Raw genomic sequence first — 13081 nt, forward strand, 5'->3', positions numbered from 1 at the left:
ACAAATTCATTTAATTTGGTGAAAGGGTATAAAGTATGAAGAATTCCTTTCTTGTCGTATAGCAAGAGAGTTTGGCTTAGTTTCCTCATCTAAAGATAAATAAAATATCTACCTCATAGTGTTATTGTCAGGATTGACTGAGATTATATGTGTATTAATACATAACTAATTAATACATAGCTAAGAATAAAGTATCTATCTCGTAGTGTTATTGTCAGGATTGAGTGAGACTATATGTGTATTAATACATAACTAAGTACAGTAAATCCTCAATAAATAGTGATTATTTATTCTTTCAGCTGGGTCAAAAATATTACAAATGCTGTCTTATTTTATGTGAAGAATGCCTTTAATATATTCTCACCTAGATTTTGGTTTCCTAAATTAAAATTTATTAAGGAAGAATGAGTTTGTCACTTAGAAAAATGTTACTATCTTTTTATATTTACTGTTTGATAATGTTTGACAGTATTTTTCTTTAAATCTTGATTTAAAGCCCACTTTTTCTGCAGTGGATGACTGAAGTTTTTATGCTAGTCATCACAAGAAAAAAGCTTTTTTTCCCATTAAAAATTTATTGGCCAGACCTAGTGGCTCACACCTGCAATCCTGAGGCAGGAGGATTACTTGAGACCAGGAGTTCAAGACCAGTCTGGGCAACATAGTGAGACTTTGTCTGTACTAAAAATGAAAAAAAAAAATATATAGCTTGGTGTGGTGGTGCATGCCTGTGGTCCCAGGTACTCAGGAGGCTGAGGCAGGAGGATCACTTGAGCCCAAGAGGTCAAAGCTGCAGCGAGCCGTAATTGCACCACTGCATTCCAGCCTCGGTGACCCTGTCTCAAAAAAAAAAAAAAAAGGGAAAAGGAAAAAGAAAACAGTTATTTTATAGGTATGTTTATACCACTTATTATAAAACTATAACAATAACTAGTGCTTGAACTTCAAAGAGAATGAAACAATTGACCTTTTTGTCAAAATTACATAGCAAATAAATGACCCTTTAAATTGTGCCTTAGGTGCTTTCTTTGGCAGCACATATACTAAAATTGGAATGATACAGAAAAGATTAGCATGGCTCCTGCACAAGGATGACATGCAAATTCGTGAAGCATTTCACATTTTTAAAATCTAGAATAAAAGTAAAAATTAAAGAAAAATAGTGCATTAACAAACCCATTATGATTTTTTAAGCCTTATACTTTTTCTGCTTGTCTTAAAAAATGGCATGGTGTATTGGTGTGAGTGGTAATAATAATAATAATAAATATAATCCTCATTGGATTCAGAGAACTTTGAAACCCCAGAAAAGATTTTATGGGATAAAATCAAGGTATCATAAAGTGAGAACATTGAAAGTAATATGTATTCTTGAACACTGCCCAACATCTGATTTCCTCTCTATAAAATCACTGAAGAGTAATACAAGGAAAAAAACCTTTTATTGACTATAACTTATTGTGGCAATAAAATGATAGCAAACTGTGTATTAAGGAAGCAGCTGTGTTTAAGCTTCCTACTTCCTAAACGTATACTTTATAAAAATATGTATGTAATATATCCATCTCCAGTTATTTCTTTAGGTAGAATGTATACTTTAAATTAAAACAATCCAGCTTAGAAAATGGTTTTTAAATAAAATATAAATGAGTTATAAAGCCATTCAAGATAATTGAGGTAAAATATAGCTTTAGTTTAAAATTTTATCTCTTTGCAATAAAAAATAGGCATCTATTTTATTGGCTGCCAAAGTAGTTTTTAATAGGTAGGATTGTTTTATAAAAATATGTTGAATGTTAGACAGTATCTTTCTATAGCCAGTCAAGTTTACCTAAGCTAAGTAATAGTATATCTGCTAATTTTATAATAAATTGGCAGATTTTACTTTCTAAGTCCTCTAGTGCCTCTACTAGCTCTCACGCCATATGGCTTGGCTTGGAAATATGATGGCTCATTTTATTGCTGTTCCTGACTTCACCAACACCCTGGCAGGTTCTGTTTTATAATACCTTCTTTTTAGCCATTTATAATTAGGATTGAATTTTTCTGGGAAGAAGTTTCCACCACTCTGCTTCTCTGTGGGCCTTGCTATTCAGAGTCATTTGGCAGCATGGTGTATTGTCACTTGCAAAAGCATCTATGGAGATTTGGATTAAAATGGCAGATAGGAGGCAGGACTAGCTTGCAGCTCCCACTCAGACAGAGCAGTGTGTGGAGATTCACATCATGAACTTCTGCTCCAAGAACTACTGCAGGAACATGCCAGAAAAGCTGAGAGAATGCACAGACCATTTGGAGGAACTGGATCACCACTGCAGGCTCCCTGAGATGCTGAAAAACTGAGTCTGCTTGCTTTCTTGAGACCAACCTTTAGGACTGTGGTCTACATGGGAGCAGGGTGAAGCCTGTGACTGCTGACTTTACCCCTTTTCCCTGGTGATCTATGTGATTCAGCAGAGGCAGCCATAATCCCCCTGGGAACATAATTCCATTGGCCTGCCCACAGTAGCTGCAGCAAGCCTTGCCCAAGGAGAGTCTGAGCTCAGACACACCTATTCCTGCTCCCACCTGGTGGTCTTTCTCTACCAGCCCTGGTTGCCAAAGACAAAGGATATAATCTCTTGGGAGCTCTATGTCCCTGTTTACTGTCTGAAAAACCTGAATACTTAACCAGGCAACCCTAGGGCAAGTTTGCATCCTCCTATAGTACTGCAGCTGATGCACTCTTGAAAGCGTCACCTCCTGGCTGGAGGCCAACCAACAAAAAACCAGTGCACTAAACAAAAATACAATCAAGGACCCTCACAGAGTCCACTTCACTCCCCCACTACCTTCACTGGAGCAGGTGCTGGTATCCATGACTGAAAGACCTGAAGATGGATCACATCACAGGACTCTGCAGACACTGCCCAGTACCAGCCTGAAGCTTGGTAGCTCCACTGGTTGGCTAGACCCACAAGAGCAAAAATGATCACTGCAGTGCAGCTCTCAGGAAGCCCCATTCCTAGGGGAAGAGGGAGAATACTTCATCAAGGGAGCATCCCATGAGATGAAAGAATCTGAACAGCAGCCCTGAGTCCCAGATCTTCCCTCTGACATAGTTTACCCAAATGAGAAGAAACCAGAAAAACAATTCTGGTAATATGACAAAACAAGGTTCTTTAACACCCCCAAAAGATCACATTAGCTTACCAGCAATCCAAACCAAGATGAAATCTCTGAATTTCCAGAAAAAGAATTGAGAAGGTCGATTATTAAGCTAATCAAGGAGATGCCAGAGAAAGGTGAAGTCTAACTTAAAGAAATTAAAAACATTGATACAGGATATGAAAGGAAAAATATTCAGTGAAATAGACAGCATAAATAAAAAACAACCACAACTTCTGGAAATCAAAGACACACTTAGAGAAATGAAAAATGCACTGGAAAGTCTCAGCAATAAAATTGAACAAGCAGAAGAAAGAACTTCAGAGCTTGAGGACAAGGCTTTCTAATTAACCCAATCCATCAAAGACAAATAAAAGAGAATTTTAAAAAAATGAACAAAGCCTCCAAGAAACTTGGGAGTATGTTAAGCATCGAAACCTAAGATAATTGTTTTTCCTAAGGAAGAAGAAAAATCTAAAAGTTTGGAAAACATATTTGAGGGAATAATTGAGGAAAACTTCCCAGCCTTGCTAGAGATCTAGACATCCAAACACCAGAAGCTTAAAGAACATCTGGGAAATTCATCACAAAAAGATAATTGCCTAGGCACATAGTCATTAGGTTATCTAAAATCAAGACAAAGGAAAGAATCTTAAGAGCTCTGAAGCAAAAGCATCAGGTAACGTATAAAGGAAAACCTATCAGAGGAACAGCAGATTTCTCAGCAGAAATCCAACAAGCTAGAAGGGATTGGGGTTCTATTTTTAGCCCACATAAAAAAAAATAATAATTATCAGCCAAGAATTTTGTATCCAGCAAAACTAAGCTTCATAAATGAAGGAAAGATATAGTCTTTTCCAGACAAACAAATGCTGAGAGAATTCACCACTAGCAAGCCAGCACTACAAGACTGCTGAAAGAAGCTCTAACTCTTGAAACAAATTCTTGCAATACACCAAAATAGAACCTCCTTAAAGCATAAATCTCACAGGACCTATATAACAATAACACAATGAAAAAAACAAAAAACAAAGAACAAAACAAAACAAAAAAAGACATTCAGGCAACAAATAGCGTGATGAATAGAATAGTACCTCACACCTTAATACTAACTTTGAATGAAAATGGCCTAAGTGCTCCACTTAAAAGATACAGAATGGCAGAATGGATAAGAATTCACCAACCAAAAAAAAAAAAAAAAAAAAAAAATTCACCAACCAAATTTCTGCTGTCTTCAGGAGACTCACCTAACACATAAGGACTCACATAAACTTAAGGTAAAGGGGTGGAAAAAGATAAAAGATATTCCATGCAAATGGACACCAAAAGTGAGCAGGAATAGCTATTCTTATATCAGACAAAACAAACCTTAAAGCAATAGCAGTTAAAAAAACAAAGAGGAACATTATATAATGATAAAAGGACTAATCTAAAAGGAAAATATCACAATCCTGAATATATATGCACCTAACACTGGAGCTCCCAAATTTATAAAACAGTTACTGCTAGACCTAAGAAATCAGACAGATGGCAACACAGCAAGAGTGGGGGACTTTTAATACTCCACTGACAGCAGTAGATAGATCATCAAGACAGAAAGTCAACAAAGAAACAATGGACTTAAATTGTACCCTACACCAAATGGACTTAAGAGATATTTACAGAACATTCTATCCAACAACTGCAGAATATGCATTCTATTCATCAGCACATGGAATGTTCTCCAAGATAGACTATATGATAGGCCACAAAACAAGTCTCAGTAAATGTAAGAAAATATAAATTATAGTAAATACTCTCTCAGACCGCAGTGGAATAAAATTGGAAATCAACTCCACAAGGAACCTCAAAACCATTTAAATATATGGAAATTAAATAACCTGCTCCTGAATAATCAATCTTTGGGTCAACAACGAAATCAAGATGCTAATTAAAAGTCTTTAAACTGAACAATAATGGTGACATAACCTATCAAAAACTCTGGGATACAGCAAAAGGTGCTAAGAGTAAAGTTCATAGCATTAAATGCCCACATCAAAAAGTTTGAAATAGCACAAATAGATAACCTAAGGTCACATCTCAAGAAACTACAGAAACAAGAACACACCAAACCCAAACCCAGCAGAGGAAAAGACAACAAAGATCAGAGCAGAACTAAATGAAATTGAAGCCAACAAGCAAACAAACAAAAACACAAAAGATAAATGAAACAAAAAGCTGGTTCTTTGGAAAGATAAACAAAATCGATAGAATATTAGCGACATTAACCAAGAAAAGAAGAGAGAAGATCCAAATAAGTTCAATTAGAAATGAAATGGGAGATATTACTACTGATAGCACAGAAATACAAAAGATCGTTCAAGGCTGCTGTGAACACCTTTACATGCATAAACTAGAAAACATAGAGGAGATGGATATCTTGGAAATATACAGCCCTTCTAGATTAAACCAGGAAGATATAGAAACTCTGAACAGACCAACAACAAGCAGAAAGATTGAAATGGCAATAAAAAATTGCCAACTGAAAGAAGTCCAGGACCAGATGGATTCATAGCTGAATTTTATCAGACATTCAAAGAAGAATTGGTATCAATCCTATTGATGCTATTCCACACAATAAGGAAAGCAGGAATCCCCGCTAAATCGTTCTGTGAAGCCAGTATCACCGTGATGTCAAAACCAGGAAAAGATATAACCAAAAAAGAAAACTACAGACCAATATCCCTGATGAACGTACATGCAAAAATCCTCAACAAGATACTAGTGGACTGAGTCAACCAGCATGTCAGAAAGATCATCCACCATGATCAGTTGGGTGTCATACCAGGGATGGAGGGATGGTTTAACTTTCACAGGTCAATAAATGTGATACACCACAAAAACAGAATTAAAAACAAAAATCACATGATCATCTCAATAGATGCAGAAAAAGCATTGGACAAAATCCAACATCCCTTTATGATTAAAACCCTCCGCAAAATCAGCATAGAAGGGACATACCTTAAGGTAATAAAAGTTGTCCATGATAAACTCACTGCTAACATTATACTTAATGGGGAAAAGTTGAAAGCATTCCTCCTGAGAACTGGAACAAGACAAGGATGCCCACTCTCATCACTTTTGTTCAACATAGTACTGGGAGTCCTAGCCAGAGCACTCCCCCAAGAGAAGGAAATAAAGGGCATCCAAATCAGTAAAGAGGAAGTTGAACTCTTGTTGTTTGCTGATGATATGATCATATACCTAGAAAACCCTAAAGATTCATCCAAAAAACTCCTAAAACTGGTAAATGAATTCAGCAAAGTTTCAGGATATGAAATTAATGCACACAAATCTACACAGCACTATATATTCTGCTATACACCAGCAGCGACCAAGCTGAGAATCAAATCAAGAACTCAACCCCTTAATAATAGCTGCAAAAAAATAAAATACTTGGTTATATACCTAACCAAGGAGGTGAAAGACCTCTATAAGGTAAACTACAAAACACTAAATAGACGATACAAACAAATGGAAAGACATCCCATGCTCATGGATGAGTAGAATCAATATTGTGAAAATGACCATACTGCCAAAACCAATTTACAAATTCAGTGCAATTTCTGTCAAAATACCACTATCATTCTTCACAGAACTGGAAAAAACAATTCTAAAATTCATATGGAACCAAAAAAGAGTCCGCATAGCCAAAGCAAGACTAAGCAAAAAGAGCAAATCTGGGGGCATCACATTACCCGAATTTGAACTATACTATAAGTCCATAGCCACCAAAACAGCATGATTCTGGTATAAAAATAGGTACATAGACCAATGGAACAGAGTAGAGAACCCAGAAAGAAAGCCAGAATACTTACAGCCAACTGATCTTTGAAAATGCAAACAGAAACACAAAGTGGGGAAAAGACACCCTATTCAACAAATGGTGCTGGGATAATTGGAAAGCCACAGGTAGAAGAATGAAACTGGATCCTCATTTCTCAGCTTATACAAAAATCAACTCAAGATGGGTCAAAGACTTACATCTATGACCTGAAACCATAAAGATTCTAGAAGATAACATTGGAAAAACCTTCTAGACATTGGCTTAGGCAAAGACTTCATGACCAAGAATCCAAAATCAAATGCAACAAAAACAAAGATAAATAGATGGGACATAATTAAACTAAAAAGCTTCTGCACAACAAAAGAAATAATCAGGGCCGGGCGCGGTGGCTCAAGCCTGTAATCCCAGCACTTTGGGAGGCCGAGACGGGCGGATCACTAGGTCAGGAGATCGAGACCATCCTGGCGAACACGGTGAAACCCCGTCTCTACTAAAAAATACAAAAAACTAGCCGGGTGAGGCGGCGGGCGCCTGTAGTCCCAGCTACTCGGGAGGCTGAGGCAGGAGAATGGCGTAAACCCGGGGGGCGGAGCTTGCAGTGAGCTGAGATCCGGCCACTGCACTCCAGCCCGGGCGACAGAGCCAGACTCCGTCTCAAAAAAAAAAAAAAACAAATAATCAGCAGGGTTAATAGACAACCCACAGAGTGGGAGAAAATCTTTACAATCTATACATCTGACCAAGGACTAGTATCCAGAATCTACACGGAACTGAAACAAATCAGTGGAAGAAAACAAACAATTCCACCAAAAAGTGGGCTAAGGACATGAATAGACAATTCTCAAAAGAAGATATACAAATGGCTGACAAGCATATGGAAAAATGCTCAACATCACTAATTATCAGGGAAATGCCTATGAAAACCACAATGTGACACCATCTTACTCCTGCAAGAATGGCCATAACAAAAAAATTTTAAAAAATAGATATTGGTGTGGATGTGGTGAAAAGGGAACAGTTTTATACTGTTATTGAGAACGTAAACTAGTACAACCAGTATAGAAAACAGCGTGGAGATTCCTTAAAGAACTAAAAGTAGATCTATCATTTGATCCAGCAATCCCACTGTTAGGTGTCTACCCAGAGGAAAGTAAGTCATTATATAAAAAACATACTTGCACACACATGCATGTTTATAGCAGCACAATTTGCAATTGTAAAAGTATGGAACCAGCCCAAATGCCCATCAATCAATGGGTGAATAAAGCAAATGTGATATATATATATACACATATATATATACACACACACACACACACATATACACATACATACCATGGAATACTACTTAGCCATAAAAAGAAATGAAATAATGGCATTTGCAGCAACCTTGATGGAATTAGAGACATTGATTCCAAGTGAAGTAACTCAGGAATGGAAAACCAAACGTCTTATGTTCTCACTCGAAAGTGGGAGCTGGGCTGTGAAGACACAAAGACATAAGAATGATACAGTGGACTTTGGGGACTTGGGGGAATGTGTGTGTGATGGGGGATAAAAGACTACACATTGGTTACAGTTACACTGCTCAGGTGATGGGTACACCAAAATCTCAGAAATCACTGGCAAATAACTTATTAATGTAACCAAATACCATTTGTTTCCCCAAAACCTATTGAAATAAAAAATAAATTCTATAAAAGTCATTGAGAAGACTTGATGCTATCAATGTTGGCAGTCAGGAAGATGGGCTGGAGGTGGAGCGAGAACAAGTGAGGATGACTTGGAAACCACTAACACCTTCAAGTCTTTCGTTTATGGCCCTTGATCAATGATGAACATCATCTGCTCAGCCTTCCTTCTACTTCCTAAATCTTACTAAGTTTCTCTTGCAGCCAACCCTATCTTGTAACATGTAGGGAGGGATTATTTTTTCTTTATTGATCCTGTTTTGTATCTTTTTTGCTATAATAAGCTGTACCCATGAGTATTTTTTTTTTTTAAAGAAGAGAACATGCATAATGCAGAAAAGATTGTATTGGACTAATAAATTCCAGACATGAAGAGATTTTTAAATCTAAAAAAAAACAAAAACAAAAAAACCCACTATGATATCATTTGAATGAAGAGTAAGGAAAGAGGCAAAAATTGTAATCTCCAAAGGCAGAGTTGGGTACTCTTTACAGATTAGGGAGATATTTTGATAAAGTTTTTCCTGGGAAGAAAAATTGCAGAGCATGTTTTTTTGCAATATGTATCCAACACACACACACACACACACACACACACACACACACACACACACACACACAAAAACCCAACATCAAAACTCTTTTTTATTAGAATAAAACAACATTCTCCCACTCCTGATTTCCATTAAGAAGAGTTTTCCTAGCCATGGTCTTCACCTTTCTCTGACCCTCTTTTAGTGAGAGGGATGTTTTATCTGATCGGTAAATTTGGAATGATTGAATAAGAAGAGGCTCAACTCTGCCTCTCTATCTGGATTAAAGGTGGTATTTGACCTCGTGTGTGTGTGTGTGTGTTAAACTTTTAGGTTCAGGGATACATGTGTAGGTTTGTTACATAGAGAAACTCATGTCATGGAGGTTTGTTTTACAGATTATATCATCAGAGTATTAGTCCCTTCTCACACTGCTATGAAGAAATACTTGAGACTGGATAAATTTATAAAGGAAAAAGGTTTAATTGACTAACAGTTCTTCCACATTGCTGGGGAGGCCTCAGGCAACTTACAATCATGGCGGAAGGCAAAGGAGAAGCAGGCACTTTCTTCGCAGGGTGGCAGAATGGAGTGAGTGCAGTCAGGGGAAATGCCAGGCACTTATAAAACCATCAGATCTTGTGAGATTCACTAATTATCCTGAGAACAGCATGGGGGAAACCAGCCCCATGATCCAATTACCTCCACCTGGTCCTGCTTTTGACACATGAGGATTATGGGGATTACAATTCAAGGTGAGATTTGGATGAGGACACAGAGCCAAACCATATCAGTCATTCAACCTGGTACCCAACAGTTATTTTTTCTGATCCTTTCCCTCCTCCCACCTCCACCCTCAGGTAGGCCCCCAGTGTGTGTTGTCCCCCTCTATTTGTCCATGTGTTCTCATCATTTAGCTCCAACTTATAAGTGAGAACATGTGGTATTTGGTTTTCTGTTTCTATGTTAATTTGTCAAGGATAATGACCTCCGGCTCCATCCACGTTCCTGCAAAGGATACAATCTTGTTATTTTTTTATGGCTGTGTAGTATTCCATGGTGCATATGTATCACATTTTCTTTATCCAGTCTTTCATTGATGGGCTTTAGGTTGATTCCATGTCTTTGCTATTGTGAATAGTGCTGCAGTGAACATACATGTGCATGTGTCTTTATGATAGAACAATTTATATTTTTGGGGGTAGATACCTAGTAATGGGATTCCTAGGTGGAATGGTAATTCTGTTTTTAGCTCTTTGAGGAATCTCCACACTGCGTGAACTAATTTACACTCCCACCTACAGTTTTTAAGTGTTCCGTTTTCTGCACAAACTCACTAGCACCTATTTTTTGACATTTTAGTAATAGCCATTTTGACTGTTGTGAGATTATCTCACTGTGGTTTTGATTTGCATTTCTCTAATGATCACTGATTTTGAGCTCATTTTTTATATGCTTTTTGACCACATGTATGTCTTCTTCTGAAAAGTGTCTGTTCATGTCCTTTATTCAATTTAAAAAATTTCTCATTCTTAGTATTCAACCTTTGCCCACTTACTTTTTAATGGTGGTGGTTTTTGTTTTTTGTTTTTTGTTTGTAAATTTTTTAAGTGCCTTATAGATGTTGGACCTTTGTCAGATGTATAGTTTGCAAACTTTTTTTTCCATTCTATAGGTTGTATGTTTGCTCTGTTGATAGTTTCTTCTACTGTGCAGAGCTCTTTTGTTTAGTTAGATCCCATTTATCAATTTTTTATTTTGTTAAACTTGCTTTTGGCAACTTCATCATGAAGTCTTTGCCAGTTCCTATGACCAGGCTGATGTTGCCTAGGTTATTTTCCAGGGTTTTTATACTTTTAGGTTTTACATTTACTTAATGAAGTTCTTAATCCACCTTGAGTTGATTTTTATGTATGGTATAAGGAAAAGGTCCACTTTCAATCTTCTGCTAGCCTGTTATTCCAGCACCATCTATTGAATAGAGAGTTCTTTCTCCATTGCTTGTTTTTGTCAGCTTTGTCAAAGATTAGGTGGTCACGGTGTGCAGCCTTATTTCTGGGCTCTCTATTCTGTTTCATTGGTCTATGTGTCTGTTTTTGTACTAGTACCATGCTGTTTTGGTTACTGTAGCCTTATAATATAGTTTAAAGTTGGATAGTGTGATGTGTCCAGCTTTGTTCTTTTTGCTTAGGATTCCCTTGGCTATTCGGGTTTTTTTGTTGTTGTTCCGTATGAATTTTAAAATAGTGTTTTCTAGTTTTGGGAAGAATGTCCTTGCTATTTTGGTAGAAATAGCATTGAATCTGTACATTGCTTTGGGCAGTATAGCTGTTTTAATGATACTGATTCTTCCTATCCATGAGCATTTTTTTTTTCATAGTGCCATCTCTGATTGTTTTTTTTTTTTTGAGCAGTGTTTTGTAATTTTCACTGTAGAGATCTTTCCCCTCCCTAGTTAGCTATATTTCTAGCTGTTTTATACTTTTTGTGGCAATGGTAAATAGGATTACATTTCTGATTCGGTTCTCCACTTGGCTATTGTTGGTGTATAGGAATGATAGTGATTTTTGTACACTGATTTTGAATTCTGAGACTTTGCTGAAGTTTATCAGCGTGAGGAGCTTTGGAGGCCAAGACTATAGAGTTTTCCAGATACAGGATTATGTTATCTGCAAACAGAGATATTTTGACTTCCTGTCTTCCTATTTGGATGTCTTTTATTTCTTTCTCTTGCCTAATTGCTCTGGCCAGGACTTCCAATACTATGTTGAATAGGAGTTGTGAGAGAGGGCTCCCTTGTCTTGTGGCAGTTTTCACATTCAGTATGATGTTAGCTGTGATTTGTCATAGATGGTCCTTACTATTTTGAGGTATGTTCCTTCAATACCTAGTTTGTGTGAGGTATATTCCTGCAATACCTAGTTTGTGTGAGGTATATTCCTTCAATACCTAGTTTGTTGAGTGTTTTTAATGTGAAGGGATGTTGAATTTTTTGAAAGCCTTTTCTACATCTATTGAGATGATCATGTGGTTTTTTTCCTTTGGTTCTGTTTACACAATGAATCATGTTTATTGATTTACATATGTTAAACCAACCTTGTTCTCCATGGATAAAGTTTACTTGATCATGGTGTATTAGCTTTTTGATGTGATTCTGGATTCAGTTTGCTAGTATTTTGTTGAGCATTTTTGCATCGATGTTCATGAAGGATATTGGCCTGAAGTTTTCCCCTTTTTTGATGTCTCTACCAGGTTTTTGTATCAGGATAATGCCGGCCTCATGGATTGAGATGGGGAAGAGTCCCTCGTTTTCATTTTTTTGCATAGTTTCAGTAGCAATTGTAAGAGCTCTTCTTGTACATCTGGTAGAATTCAGCTGTGAATTCATCTGGTCCTGGGCTTTTGTTTGGTTGGTAGGCTATTTGTTACTGATTCCATTTTGGAGCTTGTAATTGGTCTATTCAGGGATTCAGTTTCTTCCTGATTGAGTCTTGGGAGGGTGTATGTGTCCAGGAGTTTTTCCATTTCTTCTAGATTTTCTAGTTTGTGTACATAGAGGTGTTCATAGTATTCTCTGATTGTTATTCGAATTTCTGTGGGGTGAGTGGTAATATCCCCTTTGTTCTTTCTAACTGTGTGTATTTGTATGTCTCTCTTTTTTTCTTTATTAGTCTAGCTATTGGTCTATCTATCTTATTATTTTTTTCAAAAAAACCCTAACTCTTGGGTTGGTTGATCTTTTGAATGGTTTTTCACATCTCAGTCTTCTTCAGTTCAGCTCTGATTTTGCTTATTTCTTGTCTTCTGCTAGCTTTGGGGTTGGTTTGCTCTTGCTTCTCTAGTTCTTTTAGTTGTGATGTTAGGTTGTTCATTTGAGATCTTTC

General features: G+C 36.9%; 1 protein-coding gene and 1 non-coding gene across 7 annotated transcripts in view; both read left to right on the top strand.

The window, feature by feature from the left end:
* Positions 1 to 13081, top strand: part of SCFD2 (sec1 family domain containing 2) — a 498290-nt gene that overhangs the window by 115977 nt on the left and 369232 nt on the right. The window lies entirely within an intron of this gene.
* On the top strand, positions 1020 to 1126 carry LOC114678644 (U6 spliceosomal RNA). Its single transcript, XR_003730059.1, has one exon. It is a non-coding gene; the product is annotated as a U6 spliceosomal RNA (small nuclear RNA).

Source organism: Macaca mulatta, chromosome 5, assembly GCF_049350105.2.
Source record: "Macaca mulatta isolate MMU2019108-1 chromosome 5, T2T-MMU8v2.0, whole genome shotgun sequence".
Taxonomy (NCBI): Eukaryota; Metazoa; Chordata; class Mammalia; order Primates; family Cercopithecidae; genus Macaca; species Macaca mulatta.